This window comes from Mesocricetus auratus, unplaced genomic scaffold (assembly GCF_017639785.1).
Source record: "Mesocricetus auratus isolate SY011 unplaced genomic scaffold, BCM_Maur_2.0 Super-Scaffold_15014, whole genome shotgun sequence".
Classification (NCBI taxonomy): Eukaryota; Metazoa; Chordata; class Mammalia; order Rodentia; family Cricetidae; genus Mesocricetus; species Mesocricetus auratus.
The window spans coordinates 20,915,484-20,941,822 of NW_024429186.1; positions in this window are offsets into that span (position 1 = coordinate 20,915,484).

Below are 26,339 nucleotides of genomic sequence, written 5' to 3' on the forward strand. Positions count from 1 at the left end.
AGTGGAAACAACTAGGAGTTCACATCCTGACCCCCAAATAGGTAAAGATAGAGATACAGACAGACAGACAGACAACATTGGGCCCAGTCTTTTAAACCTCAAAGCCTACCCCCAGTAACATACCTCCTCCAACAAGGCTACACTTCTTAATTCTTCCCAAACAGTTCCAGAAACTGGAGACTAAACATCCAGTTACATGAGCCTATGGGGACATTTTCATTCAAACCAATACAGTAGACTTGTACCATGAAAAAAGTGGAATGTCAGTGTTTGTATTGATTTACAAATATTATACCTGCATAATGTTGAAAATTTGTGAAGTACAGAAAATTTTGAGAAAGAGAAATCATATGTTCCACTTTCCTCTTATATTAACCTGTGTTTAATATTTTAGTTACTGCTATTTCTTACATTTTTTGCAAGCATAAATCCGTAATTATGATCATGTGTTCTATATGCATAAATGGTCATGCTTTTTTCTTTTGTGGCATTAATTCGCTGAGCATCTAAGAAGCATTTGCACTGTGCTTGCTTCAGGACATCTTGCTTGACAAGTGTACCATTCCAGTTCTCAGCAGACATCCATTTAGGAAATTGAAACAAATAGACAGGGAGTGCTTGTATAGCCCACTTTATGAGAAAAGTCACTGAAAGGAGTACATGGTAGAGGAATTGGGGGAGTATGACACATGAGTGATCAATAAATACGTTCTTAGTTATAGACCTTGAGTACAAAGCTTCTGTACAACTGAAGCTGTGTTCAGTGAAGAGTCAGACCCATCTCGGAAGAAGAAGGAGTGGGTGGGGAGGGTTGGGGGGAACAGAGAACATGAGACTACAGTGCAGTATCTCTAGGGACATGGAAATGAATTATATCTAGGGTCTCAGACATGGATAGGTCCATACTTCCCTTATGTGAAAGATGTGCTAGGTTCTGGCTAAGAAAATAATGAGGATACCTGAGAAATATGTAAACCAGAAGTAATGCCCCTGATTCAGTTTATATATAACTGGCTGGCTATGGTGTAAATGGAAGAATAAACACAGGGAGGCAAGACCACCATGCTCTTATCAACCTATCTCCTTAGATATCAGATGAAGTTTACTGCTGCAGGTGGTGGACTGTTTCTCAAGATGGCACAGTTAATTATCTCTCGTCTCCTGCATCATCCATTTCTCCTGCTATCTGGAAATGTTCTTGATAGCTCAGAAACAAATGCAAGAATTATTCACTTAATTATAAAATGTCCAATTATACCTTTTTACTCCAGGGGCCAACATATTACATTATTCACTTTCACAGCATCATGCCTCCTAACTATCTCAAGCTACAAATCTCCTTTCTTCTTACATTTACTTCTCTTTTTCTCTTATATACCTACAGTAAAGTTTCTGTATCTGCTGTTTCTCTGCAACAAATGGCCATGTAGCTAAATCTGTGTGGTCATATCTGTCTTAATATCAGAATATATTGGAGATGTTGACTATGTTTTCACATTTCTCTGTGTTTGGTCCAACAATCTCCAAAAGCAGACACTTTGTCTTCTCAACTCCAGTATCTTATGGAGATGTTGCTAGTGGTCTCAGTCATGGACTATTCTGTTTTGTTTTCCTGTGCCATCTTCCCTATTATTCACTTAATAAATGGATCTTCCAGTCCTTGGATTTATTTTACCAAACATACAACTCTATTTCTGTTTACATTCTTTCTACTGTAAGGTTGCCTGTAGCTTGAAAACATGCTAGAAATATGTCTGCTACCGTGGTTCTTGTCAATTTTAATCCTATTTGAGGCCAAGCAGAAGCCTTCCTCACTTGGATGAGTGTTCTCTATTTCTCAGTCCCCACTGCCCCATACCTCTGTAACCCATATAATATTTTTAAAAATGCACATATTTGTAGGACAGACACACACACATACACACACAATTTTATTGGAATCTAGCAGTAGGAGTTTATATTCTCATATTTCAGAATGCTGTTTTCAGACCAATATCACTTATAGTTGAAAAAGTAACACCACATTCATTAATATCATTTCCATGAGCAGGATTTGTCATGTGTGGAACAAGCAGAGAAGAAGGCTCAAGACTTTGCACACTGAATTTGATATGATTGACTAAACGGAGCTGGGATGAAGACCAAGACTGAGGATGCATCTCTTCCTTAAACATTTTTGTTTTGTAAAGAGAGTTTATTCCACTTTATTGTATGATAAACTATTTAAGGGGAGTTTTACTTCTTCTCTTCACTGTGAATGTAGAAGTGATAAATATTTTTTTCGCTTATGAATGACCACCTGACAGCTGTCTGTTTTTGGCCTTCATTCTGTTTTTAACATTCTTCAGTATAGCCCTATTTCCTCACATTCATCCTGCAAATCTCGTAAGCTGTAAGGAACACAAAAGATGAAATTCATTAGTTATTTGATAAAGAAATGTTCCTTTACATTGCCATTGCACACATTTATATGAAGGCCATATAATATACAGTATTCAATGTTTAGTGACTAAAGCAGATGGCACAGCCTTTGTCTCCCCTCAGAATGGAAGACTACAATACATTCTTCAAAGAAGAAACACACTGCTGATGCATGGTGCTTTGACTGCGATGAGCCTGGGAGAGAAGCTGGTGTTTCAGCTAGCTTAGGGAGCATGACACGGGATATTTTAGAAGCTGTATGGTGACCCCATGAGTGGATACTTTTGAGCTATATTTATAGCTAATAGACTTTCATACAAATACTGTCCTTTGAAGGTCAAGATTCAGAAAGGAAGAGGGACTTGACATATTTTAAATCAATTTTCCAGGTGAGAAAACTGAGATTAGAGAAGACAATGTGTCTTTTCCAGTGGTTCAACCACTATGAAACTGAAATTCAAAGTCAGGTTATATAAACTCAGAGTATCTGGCACATTCCATGCACCGTGTAGCCTTCCCAGGTCTTTCAGGGTGGACCAAATGTTCTTTTATATTTATAGACACTATAAATTTCATTTTATACATTTTGTGATTTGCCATAAGATTGAAGAGTAACTAGGACACCTAATTTAAAAGGAGAAATTGCTGGACTCCAGTGAATAGACTGTATAGCAAGGAAGTGTGTGTTGGCATACGTAGTTAAAGGGAACTTTATTACCATTTGACTTGTGATGTTTGCATTAGATGTGAAGCTAAAGACAAACACCACTTTGGGGAAACATTAAAATGCTACAAGCAAGTTTCATTTTATTTAGCTAACTGCCACTATTCTTGAAATCCTATAAAAGACTTCTTTTTACCTTTTAGGAATGCAAAAATAATACTGTTTCTCTTCATGGGGTATGACAGGTGGGGCTCAGCTAAGCACCATGGATTTTGCTTATACATTAAAACCACAAAAAACTTCTGATATTTAGAATTTGAAATTCCAGGAAGCCTACAGATATTAGTTCTAAAAATTTTATTACATGTACTAAGATTTGCCTTCCTCAATTAGATATCAACATGGCTATGGAAGTGTCACATATTCCATGGATTTTACTTTCTTGGGTTCAAAATTACGTTTACAAATCATCTATTATCTATGTTCCTGCATAGACATAGATAACTCACCTCAAACCATGAATTTACCTTTTAGGTCTGTCCTTGGAGTCACACTGTATAATCGTATTGCCCTTGATCATTCCTCCCTGTAGGATATGGATCTACAGGATACAGAGATGAAATAGAGGAGTGGTTCAAATAACCTCACATTCTTCTTTTTTTTTTTATCATTTTTTATTTTAATTTTAAATAGCTTGTTTCACATGTCAATCCCAGTTCCCTCTCCCTCCCCTCCTCCCGCACTCCCCTTCCACCCTCCCTCCCACCCTATTGCCAAATCCCTCCACATAGGGGATGTCTAGAGTCTATCATTTCACTCTTGGTAGGGTCAAGGCACTCCCCTAAGAGTCCAGGCTGAGAGAGCATCTCTCTTTGTGCCATAGGCACATGAAGACAGATTGTATACCAGGGATAGACACTGATCCACAGCTCAGAGCCCCATAGGTTGCCCAGGCCTTCTCACTGACACTCGCATTTGGGGGGTCCAGATCAGTCCCATTCTGGCCTCCCCACTGTCGGTCTGGGGTCCAAGAGCACTCCCCTGTTCAGATCAGCCGTCTCTGCTGGTTTTGCCAGCCCATTCCTTGCCAATTTGCTCATCACTCCTCTCTCTCTGTCACTGGGTTCCTTGGGTTCAGTTCAGTGCTTAGTTGTGTGTTTGCCTCTGCTTCCATCAGTCCCAGGATGAAGGCTCCCGGATAGTTATAGACATCAAGTTCATTATCAGGAATGGGCATTCGAGGTGGTCCTTCCACTATTGCTTAGCTTGCCAATTGATGTTATACCTTTAGATCACTCGAGGTCACTCTGGTGCCTGATCTGTCTTCGATCCTATGATTCCCTCTTCCCCCTATTTTACCCCCACCCCCTCAACTTCCTGTTCCCCCATGACCAACTCCCTTCCTCTTTACCCCCTCTACTCTTCCCAGGTCCCACTACCCCCCCCCTCGCCCTGTTCCCCATCCATTCAGAGGATCACATTCTTCTTTGTCTGTTGCCTTACCCTTTCTTCTCTAGCCATGTTCTAGAATTTCAGAATTCACACACAAGTCTTGACTTACTGATGCTATCTTTGAAAAAATATCTGTCAAATTCATCAACACTGTGAAAATTGCTGATCATAAGATTCCTAAACGAGGTTTATAATTTCTCAGCACACACACAATCCACTTTAGTGTTTGAGTGTTTCAGGGGGTCATATATATATATCCATATATATATATATGTATATGTGTGTGTGTGTGTGTGTGTATGTGTGTGTTAAATATTGGTGTTTGACCTGTTCTCAAAACAATAATACAAGGATCTTTCTCTACCTGGAGTGACACTGACCTGCCTGTGTTCACATGGATGAGAGGGTTACTTTGGGAAAAAGATCTGCACATCAAAGCCATATGTAGCTAGAAGATAGTGACATAAATCAATCAAAGAACTCATAAGACCTTAGGACTGGAAAGGCTAGAATCTACTCTGTACAGATCGAATGCTCTGTACAAACCTTCTTTCTGGGGTCATTTTAATTATATCTGAAAAAAGAGTTATTATAAGCAAATGAATTAAATTTCCTTTTGTGAGTAATTATAATGTAAATTTAAAACCATTATCCACAGTTTCCTAGAAATGACTTACACAGAGATTTTCTTTCTCTGTTTCCTTTTATTTTCACTTTTTGTCTCTGACTCATTTTAGAAAAGATATAATGATTATGAAGAAATGGAAAAGCAAAATTAGCAAGTTAAGTGTAAAAAGCAGCTTCATTTTGTTGTTGCTCTTAACACTAATAGTTACATGTGGGTTTCACTCTATCTTTTTGTCAATGTACCTTTATAATGGAAAAACCTCAAAATCTGGCTGAACTTTTCTGTCTTGATTTAAAATCAACTGATTTCAAAATTTTTAGTGGTTTACTGTATGCACCTAAAATTCAGGCACTTGATTTGATTTTGGAGATCCTTAACATGAACAAGAGGATTTGGACTTCTCTCTATCAAAAATTCTGGACTTCTAGATATGCTCTGTGCCTAATTCTATTGGTCATCAGGTAACACAACTTACTATTTTATCATTCAATGTCCCTTGGATATATTTGTATTACCATGAACAGATCTAAGTATACAGAATTCAGATTAAAAATGAAATACTGAGATAGGATAGGAAGGGTATACTACAATATTGTGCAATATATTTTTGATATTAATACCAGATTCCTGGCACAAAAACCTTGGATTTCTTGGAGTGATGAGTGCCATTTGCATGCTAATGAGATCATAATGCTGTATCAGGGCAGCTAGATGTAGCTACTGCGTCCTTGCTGATCTCGGGAAAGACCAAGGCAAGATTAGAAGGTTCTTGGGCATTCAGCTCTTGTCAACCCATACTTTTAGGAAGAGAGAGAGAGGCTGGGGCACCAATTACCAATTATTTACTCAATTGTGTCCATGTGATAAAATCTCTGGGATTTGGTGAAGCAATAATTAATAAGTGGGCATGTGGGAGGTATCTGAAAGGCAGCATTATGACAGCATGGGTACTCCAAATCCATCCATGCATGATTCAGTCTCATCCATTGCTTCTACCTACCTGTTCTTCTGTGTGCTCTGTGATTGCCATTCATGGTGCCAACATAGTGGTTTTAATGAGTTCTGTGAAGTACACTAGTAAATTAATTGAATCCAGTGAAGAAGTGGTAGAAGTCTCAGTTATTGCAATTCAGAAGCACTGGTCCCATTCCACACCTGCAGTGGAGGGCCAGGCTTGTTGGACAAGGCCTCAACCTTCTAACCCCAAATAGATATTGTAAGGAAGGAATTCAAGGACACTGTGTAGTTTCTGCTGGAGAATTGCTTGGTGGAAGGAAGAATTCTTATGAACTTCTGGTGTTAGAAGTGTTGCACCAAATGCCTGCAAGAGTGAGAATAGCAAATAACTCTGGCCATCCCTTCTTTCTGTCTCTGCATTTGGGGATATACTTGCAACACTTAGGTCTTGGTCTGTGTACATCAAAGTGTGTTCTGTGGGCCAATTCCATCAGAATTAGTTAGAAGCATGTTAGGGTAGAACCCCAGTCCCATATAAACTTGGTAAATCAGAATCTGTCTTTTGAAAACCCTACAAACATTCCTATGCATGATCAATCTCTATAATGCACAGGTGTAGAACATTCTAGGGTCAATTATTTCTGTGTTTTCCTTTTTTAATCATTCTGACACACAATATTATATTATTAAAGGGAGGAATCTTAAAATAATAGCCATGTTCAGAGGGCCTGGATTGATCCTACGTTAGTTCCCTATCTGTCAGACTGGGGTCCATGAGTTCCCACTTGCTCAAGTCAGCTGTTTCTGTGGGCTTTTCCAGCATGGTCTTGACCCCATTATTCGTTACTCCTCCTTTTCTGAAACTGTATTCCAGGAGTTTGTCTCAGTGCTTGGCTGTGGATCTCTGCTTCTGCTTCCCTCAGCTACTGGATGAAGGCCCCAGGATGGCACTTAAGGTAGTCATCATTCTCATGATAGGGGAACGGCATTTAAGGTAGCCTCTCCACTATTGCTTAGGGTCCTAGTTGGAGTCATCCTTGTGGATTTCTGTACAATTCTCTAGTGCTAGATTTTTCTTTAATCCTACAGTGGCTCCCTCTATTAATGTGTCTCTTTTCTTGGTCTCCTCTATTCATCTCCCCACTCAATTTTCCTGATTCCTCATATCCTTCTCCCCCCTCCTCTTCTTCCCTCCTCTTTCTCCTAACTTTCCTTCCCCTTCCCCCATGCTCCCCCTTTGTTCATGGGCTCTTGTCTTTTGTACTTCACTAGGGAACCATGTGTGTCTCTCTGGCAGTCCTCTGTGTTTCCTAGCTTCTCTGGAGGTGTGGATTGTAGGCTTGTAATCCCTTTTTCTATGTCTAATATCCACATATGAGTGAGTACATACCATGTTTATCTTTCTGTGACTGGGTTACCTCACTTAGGATGGTTTCTTCTGGTTCCATCCATTTGCCTGAAAATTTCAAGATTCCTTTGTTTTTTGTTTTTTTTTCACTGAGTAGTACTCCATTGTATAAATATACCACATTTTCTGTATCTGTTCTTTGGTTGAGGGACATTGCTTCCAGGTTATGGCCATTACAAATAATGCTGCTGTGAATATAGTTGAACAGATGTCTTTACTGTATGAATGTGCATCCATTGGGTATATGCCTAAGAGTAGAATTGCTGGATCTTGAGGTGGACTGGTTCCCAGTTTTGGAGAAACCACCATACTTATTTCCAAAGTGGCTGTGCAAGTTTGTATTCCCACCAGCAATGGAGAAGCGTTTCCCTTTTCCACATCCTCTCCAGCATAAACTGTCATTGGTGTTTTTGATTTTAGCCATTCTGACAGGTGTAAGATGGTGTCGTTTTGAATTGCATTTCCCTGATGGCTAAAGATGTTGAGCAATTTCATAAGTGTCTTTCAGCCATTTTAAATTCCTCTATTGAGAATTCTACGTTTAGTTCTGTACCCCACTTTTTAGTTGAATTATTTGGTATTTTGGTGACTAGCTTCTTGAGTATTTTGTATATTTTGGAATTCAGCCCTCTGTCTGATATGGGGTTGGTGAAGATCTTTTCCCATTCTGTGGGCTACCGTTTAGTCGTGTTGATTATGTCTTTTGACTTACAGAAGCTTCTCAGTTTCAGGAGGTCCCATTTATTAATTGTCGATCTCAGTGTCTGTGCTTCTGGCGTTATGTTCAGGAAGTGATCTCCTGTGCCAACTCATTCAAGGATACTTCCAACTTTCTCTTCTAAGAGGTTCAGTGTGGCTGGATTTATGTTGAGGTCTTTGATCCATTTGGGCTTAAGTTTTTTGCTTGGTGATAGACATGGATCTATCTGCAGTCTTCTACATGTCAGCCTCCAGTTATGCCAGCACCATTTGTTGAAGATGCTTTCTTTTTTCCACTGTATAGGTTTAGCTTCTTTGTCAAAGATCAGGTGTTCATAGGTGTGTGGGTTAATACAAGGGTCTTTAAGTTGATCCCATTGGTCTACCTGTCTGTTTTTGTGCCAATCCCAAGCTGTTTTCAGGAATATAACTCTATAGAAGAGCTTGAAATCAGGGATAGTGATGTCTCCTGAAGTTCCTTTATTGTACAGGGATTTTTTTTGGCTATCTTGGGTCTTTGTTTTTCCACAAAAAGTTGAGCACCATCCTTTTGAGGTCTGTGAAGAATTGTGCTGGGATTTTGATAGGGATTGCATTGGGTCTGTAGATTGCTTTTGGTAAGATTGCCATTTTTACTATGTTGATCCTACCTATCCAAGAGCATGGGAGAGCTTTGCATTTTTTGGTATATTCTTTAATTTCTGGGCAGTCTATGGGGCCCCTGGCAGTGAAACTAGAATGTATTCCTAGTGTACATAGGAACTTCAGGGACCCATTTCCCATGGAAGGTTACTCTCTTAGCTTAGATACACAGGGAAAGGCCTAGGCCCCCTGCCCCAAACGACTTGACAGATTTTCATGATCCATCATGGAAGGCCTCACCCTCCCTGAGGAGTGGATGAGGGATGGGATGGAGGGTCGGTGGAGGGTATGGGAGGATAGGAGGGAGAGGCAACTGGGATTAATATGTAAAATAAAATTGTTTCTAATTTAAATAAAATCTATAAAAATATCAAAACCAAAAAAATCCTATAACGTATGAATAAATTTATTTCTCATTTCTCACTTTTAGTCTACTTTATGTGGAGCTGGGGCAGACTATCTTTCCCATGTAGTAATATCCTGTCCACTATTGTTATTGTGGAGCTTGTTTTATTTCTAGAAGCTACAGGATTCTTACTGACTCTGGTCTTACAATAAAGAGACCAACATGGAGAAATGTACAGGTAATGTGTGAGTCAGGACTGAAGGAGAATGCTCAACTATTCATATCTCACCAGTCAAATCCCATCTAGCTACAGGGAGAGAGAGAGAGAGAGAGAGAGAGAGAGAGAGAGAGAGAGAGAGAGAGAGAGAGAGAGAGAGAGAGAGAGAGAGAGTAACTGGATTATCTGCCTTCTTCTTGCACTGGAAGGAGAAAAAGTTATATTAAAGCTGTAGTGAATCATATGTCACATATCTGTCCTTTAGGCTTCAACCAAATTCCCACCTCTTCAGACTGAAGGAAATTCCTCTGCAATACTTGTTCACTATTCTCCAACTTGTTCAGTAAATCATGTACTGTCAGGAGTCCTACTTTTCAATAGAGGTTGCCTGTTCTTATAAAGTTGTGGTCATATCAATTTTTATTTTTTAAATGCTTCAGTCAACATTATAGCATGCATGGAATGAACACATTATTAATATTGATGAAGTTAATGAATACATGGTGTAACACCATGTTATTTATGTCAACATTTAGTATGCTATAACTTCTCTCAACATCTGGATTTTAAAATTAGCTCTAACAGACCCCAAATATTTGTTGTATCCTCCAAAAGTTTGTATATTGAAACATCACCTTCAGGATGAATATGATTAAAACTTAATAGAGGCTACATACCTCTATTCCCCTGTTCACCTTTTGGATTCTGTCAATCATTTAATTGTTTTATGAATTCCAGGATCAGGATATCAATGAAAGCAAGGCACAAATTATTGAGCACAGTATTGATCTGAGTTATAATTTTGGGGTAGGGCCTCTCACTAAATTTGGAGCTCACTCATTGACTAGGCTCTCTAGCCAATGAGCTCCACAAATTTACTTGCTTCTAGTCTCTAAGATATGGTATTACAGATGTACTTAAACTTTTTGTGGGTGTCAGGAGACCAAATGCAGGTTCATAGTATACTTGTCTACATATGCAAATTCTGTTATTCCCTTTTTACATTAGGATCTCCAGTGTACTTGACAAGAGTATGTATAATTCCTTGTTTACTAGTTCTAGCAACTAGGTCATATCTAACTCTGGTTCTGATGATTGCTTTGTCTTTTTATAGTTCTGTTTCTTTTACCTTTTGATTGAAACCCAGGTATGTCAAGTATTTAAAGTTCTTCATATAATGAATATTTTGTGTGACAGATGATATGGAGATTTCTTTTATTAAACCTTTTTTAGAATTTTAAAACTATTTTTCTCATTTTATATAGCAATCCCAGTTCCCACTTCCTCCTCTCCTCTACCCAACTCCTCCCCCATCAACTCCTCAGAGAGTGTAAGACTTCTCATGGGGAGTCAACAAAGTGTGGAACACCATTTTGAGGCAGGACAAAGACCCTCCCCCTATATCTAGGTGAGCAAGAATAGGCATGACAAATCAGTTCAAGAACTAGGGATATATCCAGGGTCCCACTGCCAGTAGCTCCACAGACTGCCCAAGCCACAAACTGTCACCCACATTCAGAGTGCCTAGTTTGGTCCTATGCAGGTTCATCCTCTGTCAGTCTATTCAGTGAGCTCCCAGTAGCTCAGGTCAGCTGCTTCTTTGGGTATCCCCAAAAATGATCTTGACCCCTTTGCTCATATTATCACTCCTCCCTCTTTTTGACTGGATTCTGGGAGCTTAGTCCAGTGCTTAGCTGTAGATCTCTGCATCTGCTTCCATCACTTACTGGATGAAGGTTCTATGATAATAATTCAGGTAGTCATCAATCTGATTACAGGGGAAGGCCAGTTCAATCATCCTCTCCACTAATACATAGGGTCTTAGCTGACGTCATCCTTGTGGATTCCTGGGAACTTCCTTAGTGCCAGGTTTCTCACTAGCTCTATAATAACTCCCTCAATAAAGATATCTCTTTCCTTGCTCTCCTTGCCTGTCCTTTCCAGAGATGGGGATTTCTTTACGTAAACATTCGACAAAAAGATGGATGGTGTCTTTGGTTACATTGGATACATCTTGAGTAGAGGTAGGTAGGAAAGCGGAGCTAGCCTGGTCAGGAGTTATGCTATGTGGAAATAGCTATTGCCATGGTTATATTGAACACACCACAATTAACAAAATCCTCTGTAATACTTTTGTGTTAAGGTTGAAATTTGATTGACACATATCTGCTCTCCATTCTTGATTTCCTGGGGCTTGAGGGTTTTCCTTTCAGCAGTAACTGAAGGAAATCTTCCTGAACTGTACAAGGCTGTGCTCCCCTGGAAATGAGAGCTTTTTGTGATGTAAGTGAGGTAAGAAGTATGGGCTCTCCAATGTGTGGAGAAACCTTAATCTCATCAGGGTCCCCTCGTATCTTTCATGCTTTGTTTCTTCCCTTTGCTCAGTACAGAGCCTTGACTGACTCCCCCTGTCGTTAGTTGCAGTATATTTTTCCATACCCTGTGCCTAAAAGTAACATCAATAGTTACCTTTGTGATATAAGCTAGGGATTTTGTTCTTTAAGGCAAACCATGGGCATAGTCTCAATAGTGCCTGATGTTCTTGTTGTAGTCTCACACACAGTCTGTGAAACTCCCTTGAGATTCTTCCCTGCCAGTGCCTGGTGGAATCCATTAAGGGGATTTGCACAGGACTGTGGATGCTCTTATGGCTCCTAGGAACCCCATAGTTTCTCACAGGCACTATTCACTGATTCATAAATTAGTATATAGCTGTGTTCTTCCCACAGGTGTAAACAGAGCCCTGTCACATGGATACCTGGTACCTATTCTTACTTGTTTTGTCACAAATTAAAGCCTCAGTCTAGACACTGGGTTTATTTTCCTTAAAATCTGGTTTCTGATGATATGATACTTGGTAATAATTTTTGCAGCTATAAATTTTGAGATCTCATATGTACGTGTATGCCTCTGTGTGTGTCTCACTCATTTTTGGGCAAATATTTAGCAAGCTCTAAAACACAAACAACTCTACAGTCTACATGATACAGTGTATCTTTCTTCTTTGATTGTAGATGTCTGAATATTTGGCACCATATAATAAACATCCTCCATTTTATTTGAAAAGTGTCCTGTTAATTTAGTTTACAAATTTTACATAAAATCAAAGGTATCCATAGACACAGATACTTCTGGAATTCATTCTGGAACTCATAGTTACCGTGACACATGATTTGTCTGTATACAACCTCCCTCCCGACAACCTGTTAGAGCAGGCATGATGTTTCTTTCCTAATATTGAATAAACTCAGTGGTTCAGAATGAAAAGTGGAGTGTTTACTTGTGTTATTGAGTATCTTTGTGTTACTTTGAGAATGGATTGTTTTTTTTTTCCCCTGAGAGTTCCTTGCATTTTCCAGAGATGTATCTCAAATGACAAAGTCATCCTCCAACTATTTGGCTTCCGTGATAGGATGAACTGTGTGCCTTCTTGTGCTCTAAGAAGCACCAGGCATGTGCTGAAGTGCTGTGTGTGTTCTCCTAGGGGCCTTGTTTTACTTAGCCTGGCATCCAGACGCCTCTGGCTGATCTCCAGATTTAGCTATGATTTCTCACAGTTGGAGTGTTTTTAATGCTTAATGACAAATGGTATTTTAATTTGGACTCCATAAGGCAAGAAGCCTCCATTAAGTGTACAAGTGCAAGCAGACAAGAAGAAGAGCGACTGTCTTCATTATGGGTGTGCAGCTCCGCAGAAATGATGCTCCCAGCGAATCTTAAATAGTGGAGCAAACTGCGGTCCCCTCCACTCAGCTGCGCAGTCAGTGAATCTGGTAATCTGTGTGGCAGAAGCGCACACAGCTGCTCCTCAGTAGTGCAATCTGACTCAGGGATTTGTTTGTGAAGCAAAGCTCACTGAACTCTCCAAAGCACATGAAAAAGAAAAATATGACCCTGATTGGCAGTGGTGAACTCTTTAGATACTATTTTTTTTGTTAATTGGATCTTGTCATGTACAAAGAGCAGCTAATGAAATTTAATGTGGAAGAATGAATTTTGAGGAACCCTTCCTCTCAATTGCAATTCTGTATGCTCATAGCACACCAAAGAGGATATCTTGAGCATCTCTTTAGATTTCAGGCCAGTGATTTGCCACCTCAGGCTGTGTGTGACTTCTTGTTGGTCTGACTTTGTCAGTCTTCTGAATGAGGAGTGATATGATTGTGGATACAGCAAAAGATGGAGGAATGGAGGGCATTACATGTAGCCACAGCTAGGTTTCAATGTTGTTTCTGATAATTTATCACATTTAGGACCTGGTCAAGTAATGCAATCTTTATTACCCTAGGTTTTCTACCTATAGAGGGAGAAGTATTATGATCACACAATCTGTGTTATGTGAAAATGGTATCTCATCAAGGAAGCTGCCTCCTGCAGTAGATAGGAACTAATACAGAGATCCGTAGTTAGACAATGTGAGGAGAGTGAGAGTGTTTGAAACACTCAACCCTAAATGGGATGTCTCAATCAAATCCCTCCCCTCAGAGCTCAGGGAACTATGAAGAGGAGTGGGAGTTAGGAAGACAGTAAGAATCAGAAGGGATAGATGATACCAAGAACACAAGACCCTATAAACACAGCAGGACTGATACACAGTATGGATTCACAGATTGTGGCAGCATACACAAAGTCTACATGGGTGCAAGCTAGATCCCTGTGCTGAGATTGGGAAGTAGGCACAAGCTCCTATCCACAGCTAAGAAGCTGTCTTCAATTAACTGTCAGTCACAAAGAAAAAATTTGTTTCTCCAAGGAAGTCTCACTGGGGAAATACACCATATTCTAGGCCAGGCCATATGTCCAGAAGTAGATGGATACCACACACACACACAAAACTCAGAAGTGTTTTCATGCATTTTTCTCAGCTGTTTTCTTTGATCATTTTTTATTTACCTTATTAGTTTTTCTCTTGTCTATTATGGTTTCAAATTTTGAGTATAAATGTGTTTTTTGTGTGTATGTGTATATGTGTTTGTATATGGGCATGCATGTGTCTCTCTGTAAGTGTATGTATTTCTAGTGCTCTTTCTTGGTTTCTTTTTTGTTAGTTTGTTCATTTTGTTTTATCCTTGTTTGTCTTTTTTATTTGCCTGACCATTTTGTTAAGAAAAGAAGAAAAGAAAAGAAGGTGTAGAGTTGGAAAGGTGGAGAGGTGCGGAGGATCTGGGAGGAAATGAGGGAGGGGAAACTGTAATCAGAATATGCTGCATGAAAGTAACTTTATTTTCAATAAACATAAAATTTAAAAACAAAGCACTATTTGAAGGAAATATAATGCATTCATGATATAGAGAAACATTAACATGATAGATATTACATGACCAGCTCAGTTATAGAGAGGTTAATAAACTATAGGCTGGTGCTATTGCTTATTTTTTTATCACTGGCTTCATGAACTCCTTTCTATTTGCTTCTTATATTCCTTATTCCATACACATAACTACAGGTATGATCCCTTCTTAGCTTGGGAATATTCTCAGGATCAGCCATTACAAGCTTGCGTACCCTGGTATGCTTTATTCTGCTCATGTATTAGAGTCCCTTGACATAGAAGGATCATAAAGCCCCATTGAATGCATAAATGGTTGCTTTTCCCAATGTAATATAAGTGGAATGTGACCAGTAGGCAGAGAGCCTCCATCATGGGAGATACTTTTAGCTTTTTCCATAGTCATGGAGCCATTGGATGTTGGACCTTCCCAAATCTGGGTTCCCTGAGTAACTGTGAGAAGCAAAGCTTGGTTGATGTATTAATGAATATGACTATGGCAGTCATGCTGTGAAGAACTTAATTTTACTTCTGGAAGCTAAGTGGCATTTTTGTCTATTACTGCAGCATGACCTAGCCCATCCCACATGGCTACAGGTCCTATATCTCAATTATATTCTGAATAAGAGCTTTGTCATACTGCTAAGAGGTCCAGCAAACCACTGGGATCATTTCTTCTTGTCAACTTATTTTACCCATCTTGTGTTTCTCCACCAGGGGAGAGGAGCCTGGAGTTTTGCCAGATCCACACTTTCCCATTATCCAGCTGCTGCTTACTATACCTCAACTAGATGTAGTCAGCTTTCTGTTACTGTGATAAAATATCCCAGAACTATCTTGAAAGAAGAAAGCATTCATGTTGTCTCATGTTGTCAGGAGCCTTTGTGTCTGTCAGTGGCAGAATTCATCGTGGTAGGTGCATGTGTCAGTGGCCTGTCTATGTCTCGTTGGCTAGGGAGCAAAAACAGAGTAAGAGTTATGATCGCCAAACCCTCTTCAAGGACATGCTCCCAATGACCTAATATCGTCCCATTAGGATTTGCCTCTTAAATGTAGTGATACCCAACAGTGCCATCAGCTGAAGACAAAGACACTTATGGACATTTGGAGAAAATTTCAGGTCTAGCCACAGCTGACTCTAACTTGTGGATGGAATGATAATACTTGGAAGTAATGATAATACTCAGATGTAATGATATCTTGTTTATACTCTAAAAAGTAAAGCTTGCTGGAAGATCAGAGGGTGGAGCTAGCCACTAGTTAACTATAGAAGTCTGGAGGTCTATACAGACAGACAGGAAGTGATATGGCTGGGCAGAGAGAGGAATATAAGTGGGGGGGGGAAGGCAGAAATTTGGTCTCCTTTTAGTCTGAGAATTTCTTAGAGGTAAGAAGTCTAGTGGCTGGATGCTCTTCTCTGATCTTTTAGCTTTCACCTCTAATATCTGACTCTGAGCTATTATTATTAATACCTATTATAACTCGTGTTACACTTGAATATAAATGAAGTCCTAAGTGAGGAGTGGTTGCTCTGAGATGTTCCAATTCTTCCACTACTCTTTCACTTCCTGCTGCTACTCAAATTAAGTGTACCCTTGTCATTTTCTGTGCACTGCAGGTGAGTTCTGGATCAAAGCAGGATTTGGGCACTATGTATCTCTGGTTGCTCCTGGAATTCTCTTTCTTGTGATAGCAGAGTCTGGTCATCTGGGCATGGGCCCTCAACTTGCTCCCAGTTTGAAGGATAATAAGCAACTTATAAGTTACTTGGGGTAGAAGTTGGCATTGTCTGAACTTTTTCAGATTCCCTGCACTGTCTGTCCCTTAGTTCCTTTTGACATTTACCCATGGCTCAGGACCTTTTCAGAACACAATCTAGTGATGTTAGACAAGACCCAGTGTTAAACTCATTGGCCTCTACTGTGTTGCTCTCTAATGTGCATGTTGCTATTTAGTTGTTTCTAATGTTAGTTAATTAGTTGTTTCAAAGAACAAAAGCCATCTTGAGGATAAGAAGGCCTTACTGTATGGTGGGGAGGCCAATTTGACTGCTAAAGCCCAGTGCTACAGACCAAGTGGTTCATAAGCAGCAGAAATGTATTGCTCACAGAAACCCTGTGTCTTCATTTAGGGCACTACTCTTGTCATGAGCACCATGTCCTCAAAACTTTTTAAAACCCTAATTATTGTACAAAGACTTCACCTTCAAATATCACCATCTCATTGGGGATGACGAGTTCAGACTATGAGAATTGTGGCCCACATTTTTTTTTTTTGGTTTGTATGAGACAGGGTTTCTCTGTATTGTTTCGGAGGCTATCGGTCCAGCCTGGCCTTGAACGCACAAAGATCCGCCTGCCTCTGCCTCCCGAGTGCTGGGATTAAAGGCGTGCACCACCACAGCCCGGCTTGTGGCCCACATTTAATCCACAACACTGTGAGATTGCAGAAGCCCTGGAAGATACCTCAAATGAGGAATTGCTCCCAAAAGATTTTCCTGTGGGTACATCTAGGGATGTGCGTGTGTCTGCAGATTTTATGGGTTTCTAATTGATGTAGAAGGGCCCTGTCTGCCATGCGTGGTCTTATCCATACACACATGGCCTGGACTATATTAGAAATATGGTTGAACAAGCCAGAGAAAATAAGCCATTCCTCCATGGTCTCTGCTTCATTTCTTGTCTTCAGGTTCCTGTCTTGAGCTCCATCTAAGGCCCTCCTAGGTGATAAACTATAGACTGTAGGTAGTGGGTCTTATCACAACAGTATCAGCCTTGGTACCGAGCCTGTTATGACTTTCATGGTTTTCTTCATAGGTGTGCGGTGATTTAGGGGTTTCAGCTACCGACTACAGCTGTTTTGAAAGGATGCTGTTGTTCTTCTGCTTACGGATAGAGCCCATGTTGTTGCCAGAGGGCAGCTTGCCTAGCCTGTCTATTGACCTGGGGCTTTGTGTCTTCTGCATGAGGTACTGGTGTCAGTTATGTGTGCCTTTCTCAACGGTACACTTTTGATGTGGTGCCCATGCCAAGGAGGTTGCTGGAACTCTCCCTGAATGCAGCACCATAGTAATGTTCTGTGCAAGCCACAGAGCCTGCTTTCTTCTCCCCACAGCATCTGCTTTGCCCTTGATCTCTATCCCGGTGAGCAGGCAGGTGCCGCTCTTCATTTTACCTCTGCCTGCTTAATTGCAGTGATTTCACAGGACACAAATGCATCTGACAAGTCTCGTTGGAAAGAAACTTCCTTCAGATTAACAACAAATTGATCTGATTACCTAATCCTAGTATCATTCAAAAGAAAAAGGCTGGGCTGAATTGGAGTGGCAATCTTTATTCAAATCAGACTGTGAGAAAATAGAGCACAAGAAAAGCTTTGGGCAATGATCAAAAGCCGCCTACACACTGATGTCTCCCCCAAACAACTGGATCTCAAAGGTATTTTTATATGGAGGCAGATGGGTCAGGTGTTTATGAGCTATTAAGAATTTCACAAGTTTTATTAATTTATCTTTTTTGTAACAGTGCCAAGGGCTCAAGATGTCAGTATTTGTAAGACAGGCTGGGGCAAGTTTGCTTCCTGTTTGTGATTATCTAATAATTTTTACTTAAAAAGATACATTTAAGTCATATGCACCTAGGGAATATCGGCAGAAGAGTGGCGAGTCCTGGCTGTGCTCTGCAGTAGACTTGGCATGCATACTAGTCTTATCACTATAATGGTAGTAAAAGAGGAATACATCCACTTATTATAGATTTCTGTCATGCTCACTATCAGTTTTGATGTATTAGCTCTGTGGTAAAGACTTATCTGACCAGTAAGTTACTCCTTTCTTCCTTTTTTTCACGGTCTTTAAATATATCTCTGTAAAGAGATTCTTCAAATCTCTTCAATCAAATATTTATTCCATCCTCATCAGATGTCAAGCTCTATGCTACAGTACATTAACAACACATCAATTTATGATATCCCTGCTGTTTTATATCACGTCTTTTTCAGATTTTTCTTGAATTGCTCTCTTGAATTATAATCTGTATTCCCAAGCAATTTAAAGTTTATGGGAGATGATTTTAGACACCATCAATTAAAGACCAAGCAACCTTTACCTGTTTTCTTGCTGTGGGAGATCAGTTTTGTTCTGCTGGACCTTCTCTGTCATAGGATGTCATGGTTTGAATCTGAAATGTCTCCTATGACTCATGTTTTAAGGGATTGCTCCCAAGATTCTGGCAGAGATGTTTGGAGAGACTTGTGGAACCTTTGGGTAGGCAGATGTAGGTCACTGGGGAAGACTTTGAGAGCTGTAGTTAGATCCCTTGTTCTTTCTTCATTTGCTTCTTCCTGAGTTCACTGATGTAAACAGCCTCTGCCCCAAACTCCTTCAATCATGAATCCTGTTGGTTTTTCATGTTGTCCTTACTTTGGCTCACAGAATCCCTCTAGAAACATGGTCCAAATAAATTGTTCTTGTTGCTTCTGTCACAGCAACACAGAAGGAACTAACATGTGCAGTTTAGGTGAGATCCCAATTAGTCAAAATCCATCACAGTCAAGCAGTGACCGTTTTGTGAATGGAAGCCATAAGGTTAGATTGACTGTAAGGGATTCTGGGGACAATGTCTTCATTGCCATAAAGAAAGACACAAGAGTGAAGGGATTTTTTTGTCATTGTTGTTGCCTAAAGATGTTTATAAGTATTTGTTTCAGAAAACAACTTTGCCACTGTTGAAGCTAACAGGGCAGCAGAAACATATAAGCAATCAGTCTTCAATAATACCATCTCTACATTGTCCAAATGAATGAAATTAGATGTATCCCACAAGGGAGTATCTATGGGAATACTTACGAAACACTCTCGTGCAGTTACTAGCTGAAGGCTTACTTGGTAATACAGGGACTTAATGATGAAGGCTGAATTCAGTATGACAGTCGAGTAAGCCATGAGAAACAAAAGAGAGGTGTGAAATGCTATGAGAGTTCAGCAGAGGGAAGGAAATACAATCCATTGAGGTGAGGAGAGGTAGTCAGAAAATCAGAATTACCGCATAAGTCACACTCAGGCAACACATTTAAACCACAGACTTTTTGGTATGTGTCTGGATTACAGAATGTCTAAAATTTTAAGCAAGATGTAAAATAAAAAGAATCATTCTCATTCTTATAAAAGCAATGCTTACTTTTGCCACCTAGGAACATAGCCTGTGGTTGTGAATTGGGGTTCCTTGACGCAGAGCCTGGGCTTCGCTCCAGATATCTAACTTCTACTTGGCCAGAGTGACTTTTGACTGCTGTTTCTAGAAAGAAGGAAACATATGCCATAGAAAAGCCTGTTGTGTTTGCTGTTGGGAACTCGAGACTAGGGCTTAGCTGAAGAATGGAGACATAAGTTATGAAGTTTATAAAAACATGGCATATTATTCAATCATTCAGTTATTTAGCTCCATGATGAAAAGTAGAGAGTTACAAACTCTCTGTGGATATTTGAAGGTTAGCAAAAGCATTTTTTCTCTTACTCAAAACTATAGCTTGTTTCCAAGCAAAGGACTGAGTTTTGTCTGTGGAGAAAAGCAAAACCTTTTCATAAATGAAATTATGAAAATGAAATTACCTCTGTAATTCAGTTCCTTTTGTAGCTGCTATGGTTCCTCATTGATAGGAATCTTAAAATGCTGATTGAGCCACTGGAGCTCGGAGAATCTTAAAATACTATGTATCCTAGATTTTTATATTCCTAAGCACTTTGGAGTATGAATGACATTTTAAGGGTTACAGAATCCTGTCTCTTACATGTAACATACTATTGTATTTGCCTACTAAGGTAACGGGCTGAGTAAGATAAGTACAGACAATGATCTCATCCTGGAAAGAATTGCTACAGCAAAAGTATTTGACAAGAAGATCCCCCTTTTATCTGCACAATAAAATACATCAATTTTTCAAAGCTGTCAGGTTTGGCCAGTTCATCTGGTGAGAGCATGGAAAAGAGAGGCCGTTCATCAATTTTTATATTTTGTAGTCCATCACCCATAACGAACCAGGAAGGAGAGTATATGGAGAGTACATTGAGAAAAAAAGTTATTTTCAAGACATCTGAAGTAGGGAACAGATCCCATCAGCTCAGTTCTAACATATGCAGATAAAATTTTGCTCTTGAGACATCTTCATTTGCTCCCATTATCTATAATGCTTCTACCACAGGCCAAGAGCGGCATATTAGAATTAATAATGTGGCTTTTAGAAATGCAACAGTGATGTAATTAGCATATTAGCCTAAGGTTAATGACTTTAAAGCAGGAAGGCTACTGATGTGCTTAAAAATTATATATATGTGTGTGTGTGTGTATGTGTGTGTGTATCAGAAGACATAGTCTGGATTGAATTGGCCCCCTTCCATTCTTCTGCCCCTTGTTCATGCAACCAGGCTGGGAGAAGACTTAGAATTTAAGCAGGTAGGAATACCCACAGACATATTAAACAATTTAGGAAATGCTTAGCAAGTGAAATCCAGCGAGTAAATGAAAATGAGTTGAGTGTGCATGCATGGAAGAACAGCACATCCTTGATAGCAGAACTCTCTAAGTGCACAGAAGACACTGTTGAACAGTTTATTTCAGATACCACATAGCTACAGACAGGAGAATAATCAAAACATATTTTCCAAACTTGATGTAGGGGTTTGGTTATACAGCTTAGCTTTACTATAAGCCTATGTGCATGCTTGCTTTCTTCGTTCCTTCCTTCCTTTCTTCTTTCCTTCCTTCCTTCCTTTCTTCCTTCCTTCCTCCCTTCCTTTCTTGCCTCCTTCTCCCTCCCTCCCTCGGGACCTCCCTCCCTCTCTCTTCTTTCCTTCCTTATTTATTTATGGTTTTCTAAGATAGGATTTCATGTGTAACCTTGAGTGTCCTGGAACTCACTCTGTAGACCAGGCAGGCCTCAAACTCACAGAGATCTGCCTATCTCTGACTCTCAAGTGCTGGTATTAAAGACATGTGCCACCATTGCCCAGTTTACATGTTCTTTTTGTAGTAAATTGACTATTTTCAAAAATAAATTTTCACAAATATATATAAATATGATAAAAGAATAGACAAGGTTCTATGCGAATTTTAGTAGCAAATTTAATCTAGTCTGTGTTGTATAGCACTAGGAATTCTAGATTTACTTTTATGCATGTGTATGAATGTACATGATAGTGCCCTTAGAGGCTAGAAAAGGACATTAGAGGCCCTGAGGGTGGAGTTACAGTTAATTGTAAGACTTACTGTTGTGAGTTACCAAATGTGGGTGCTGGAAACCGAATTCAAGTCTTCTGGAAAAGAAGCAAGTTCTCTGAACCACTAAGTCATTTCTCTATCCCATGTCATAGGTATGCTACAGAGCAGCGACTTTTGGGGGGCATGCCTGAGTCAGGAATATGACATTAGATTTCTGGGTTTGTCTTCCAGCTCTGCCTTTTACAAAGCTGTGGTCATGAGAACTTCACTGAGCTTTCCAGTGACTCATTTTCTCATTGGTAAAATGAGGCTACACATGGGTTGTTTCGGGAACAAAGCAACAACATATTTGAAGTGCTTTGTGTTGTGGATGACCCATAAATGCATTTTACAGTCAATAGACAGTAGACAGCCATTGGAAAATGTTTTTATATTTGTCCTTCTTAATTTATGAACTTTGAGACTATCAAAAATAAAAAAAATAGTGGCAAGGGGAAGATATAGGGATTTATAAAGATATCTATGTTTGAATGTTATTTTACAAAGGCTAATTCTACATTCATTCATATGAACAGATGAACTAGTGAATTTTAGTCTTTGGTTCTAAATACCAATATGGGAAAAATAATAAATTGATGTGTAAATGATTGGAATATACAGTGATTCTTAAAATTTTATTTATTTATGCTTCCCTCGTATGTTACATCCCATTTACAGTTTCTTCCCCCTCCTCTCCTCTCAGTCCCTTCCCCAACCTCTGCTCTTCCCATGATCTACTGCCAGGGATATCAATTGAACATGCCATAAAATGCTGCAAAATGAGACTGCCCTCATGACAAGGTTGGATAAGGCAATCCAATAGGAAGAAGAGTCACAGAAGTTGGCAGAAGTGGGAGTAGGGACTGTCACTGACTGAAATTATTTTTAATACTAAAGCAAAAAATATATTTAATTGAAGACAGCAGTAATACAATCACAGTCAAATATACAAGTGTTTGAGAAATAATATACTTATGTATAAAACATATTTTACTCAATGTAGGGTATTTTGAAAGTGTGTGTTCAAGTGTCAGGAAGTCAGGTAGGTGTGAGACCAGTAGCTTCTAACTTCAGAGAATTTCCTCACCTAAAAAAGAACTAGTCATGAATATATCATCTAGGTTTGTGGCAAAGATTATATGGAGTGATTCAAGCATCCCATTAGCACTCTTCCAGACACAGAGCATAAACAATATATGCTATCATGGCCTTACTTAGTATATCAGGCAAGCCATTGTCTACACACAAACTGTGATAAAATCGCCATAATCCTGTATTCTCCATGAGAATGTTTAGTGCTTGAATCTTAACCCTTCTTTCCTTTGCCAGCAACATGACCCCACATGTCCATTGGGTGCCATCAGTCAGCTACCTCAGAGCAATAAACCATCTCAACATTTAATATATTAAAGGAGAAAAAATGTAGTATTCCCATCTTCTAGGGGTTGCCAACATGTATTGTCTCATGATTCCCTTTTCATGCTGAATTTTTCACTATAATTCATGTTGAAATCATCAATTCTTCTAAATGTAACTATACTTACAGTGTTTGAGGAGGCAATACAATCTTATATGGGATGCATTCTGATATAGCTGGAGTATGAGCATGTACAGCAGAAAGGCTAGATGAACATACAGCAAGAAGTAGGCTTCTAAGAAAAGATGAAATGTATTTCAAAGTTCTGGAGACACGGTACAGCAGTTAAGTACACTCATTGTTCTTACATAGGACTAGGGATTAGCTTGAAAACATGTGTAACTACAGTTCTATTGATCCACACCTTCTGCTTGCTTCCATGGATATAGGGTACACATTAGTTAATGTAGAGACAAAACACCCATATATATGTAACTAACTAGCTAATTAATTGATTAATTAAAAATGGTTGTTTCAAGAGAAAGTAAAATATATGTTGATATCTTGATCTTTTTAAATTTTTTATTCATTATTTCATTATATTTTATTACATTTTAGAAAAAAGCTTGTTTCACATGTCAATCCCTGCTCCCTCTCCTTCCCCTGCTCCTGTGCTTCCCCACCATCCCCCCCAGCCTCCCACCCTATCCCCACTCCCTTCCGCATAGGGGATATCCAGAGTCTGTCATTTTGTTCAGGGCATTGTTCCAGGCCCTTCCCCAAGAGAGCATCCTTCTTTGTGGTATGGACACACAAAGTCCATTTAGTTGCTAGGGATAAATACTGATCTACTGCCCAGGGCCCCATAAGTTGTCCAGGCCTCTTCACTGACACTCACATTCAGGGGGTCTGGATAAGTCCCATGCTGACCTCCCTGCTGTTGATCTGAGGTCCAAGAGCTCCCTATTGTTCAGGTCAGCTGTTTCTGCTTGTTTTATAAGTCCATTCTTTACTCCTTTGCTCATAACTCCTCCCTCTATGCCACTGGGTTCCAGGGGTTCATATCAGTGTTTAGCTGTGGGTGTTGGCCTCTGCTTCCATCAGTCAATAGATGAAGGTTCTAGGACGGCATATAAGGTAGTAGTGAAACCCATTATCAGGGATGGGCATTTAAGGTAGTCTCTCCACTATTGCTTAGTTTGCCACTTGTTGTCATCCTTGTAGATCTCTAGAGATCTCACTGGTGCCAGATCTCTTCAAACGTATAATGACTCCCTCTATTATGGTATTTCTCATCCTGTTCTTCCCTATTCGCTCCCCCAACTCAACCTTCTTGCTCCCCCATGACCTTCTCTCTCCTCCTCTTCTCCCCCTCTCTTTTTCCCAGCTCCCACTCCCCTCTCCGCCCTGCTCCCATTCTGCTCAGGAGATCTTGCCTTACTCCTCTTCTCTGGGGTATCACGCATATCTCTCTTAGGTTCTTCTCTGTTCCCCAGACTCTCTGTCATTGGAGTTGTAGGCTGGCACCCCCCTGATCCACGTCTAAAATCCATATATGAGTGAGTACATACCATGTTTGTCATTTTGTGACTGGGCTACCTCAATCAGGATGTTTTCTTCTAGTGCTGTTTATTTGCCTGCAAATTTAAAGATTCCATTGTTTTTTTCCACTGAATAGTACTCCATTGTGTAAATGTACGACATTTTCTCTAGCCACTCTTCAGTTGAGGGGCATCTAGGTTGCTTCCAGGTTCTGGCTATTACAATAATGCTGTTATTAACATAGTGGAATAGACGTCCTTGTTGTATGAATGTTCATCTTTTGGATATATGCCTAAGAGTGGAATTGCTGGGTCTTGTGGTAGACTGATTCCCATTTTCCTGAGGAATCTCCATACTGATTTCCAAAATGGGTGTATGAGTTGGCACTCACATTAGCAGTAGAGGAGTGTTCCCCTCTCTCCACATCCTCTCCAGCATAAATTGTGGTTGGTGTTTTTGATTTTAGCCATTCTGACAGGAATCAGATGGTATCTCAGAGTTGTTTTGATTTGCATTTTCTTGATGGCTAAGGATGTTGAACACTTTTTCAAGTGTCTCTCAGCCATTTCAGACTCCTCTATTGAGAATTCTATGGTTCTGTACCCTATTTTTTAATTGGATCTACTGGTGTTTTGAATATTTGCTTCTTGAGTTCTTTGTAAATTTTAGAGATCAGCTCTCTGTCAGATATGGGGTTAGTGAATATCTTTTAACATTCTGTGGGCTGCCTTTTTGTCTTGTTGACTGTGTTCTTTGCCTTACAGAAGCTTCTCAGTTTCAGGAGGTCCCATTTGATCTTAAGCTTTTAGTCTTCCAACACAGAGGTAAATTGCTGTTGTTTAAGATACCCAGTGTATAATATTTGACTATGATTTTCCTAACTAAGTTAAACAAAGCCAGCTATGTAATATTTGTTTAATTTATCACTTAACACATCTCTGTTGGAAAATGGCCTGTGTTCTTAGACTGATAAATAAGTCCTAGCAAAAACAAAGAGATAACTTTCCCTTATAAAGACCTGTGACCCTAAATACAGGCATAAACGTCTTTCTGTGGAGGCTACACACTGACAGTCTCTGGTGGCTAGGGCATGGAATACACACACACATCTTTGTGGATAAAGGACTATTATCCTGCCAATCAGTCATAGTATTCTTGACATGATGTTTTCTTGTTTTCTCGTTATGGAGGGCTACTTTTTTTTGAGTTTCAGGAAAGATTGCAACAAGAACATCCATTTAACCGAAAAGCCTTTGTGCTTTTGTTGTTGTTTTTCTTTCTTTTTTCCTTTCTTTCTCTTTTTTTTTGTTCTTGCATTTTTTTCATTCCCTAATTCTGGAGTTCAGATTTTAATTAAAATTCACCATGCTCTTTGTTTCTATAGTAGAATGTAAAAGGACTTAATCCACAATTTTTATGTTAGCTAGTTTTTTAATCATCCTCCTTCTTAATATCTTTCTCTTTTTACAAGTTTCTCTCTTGCA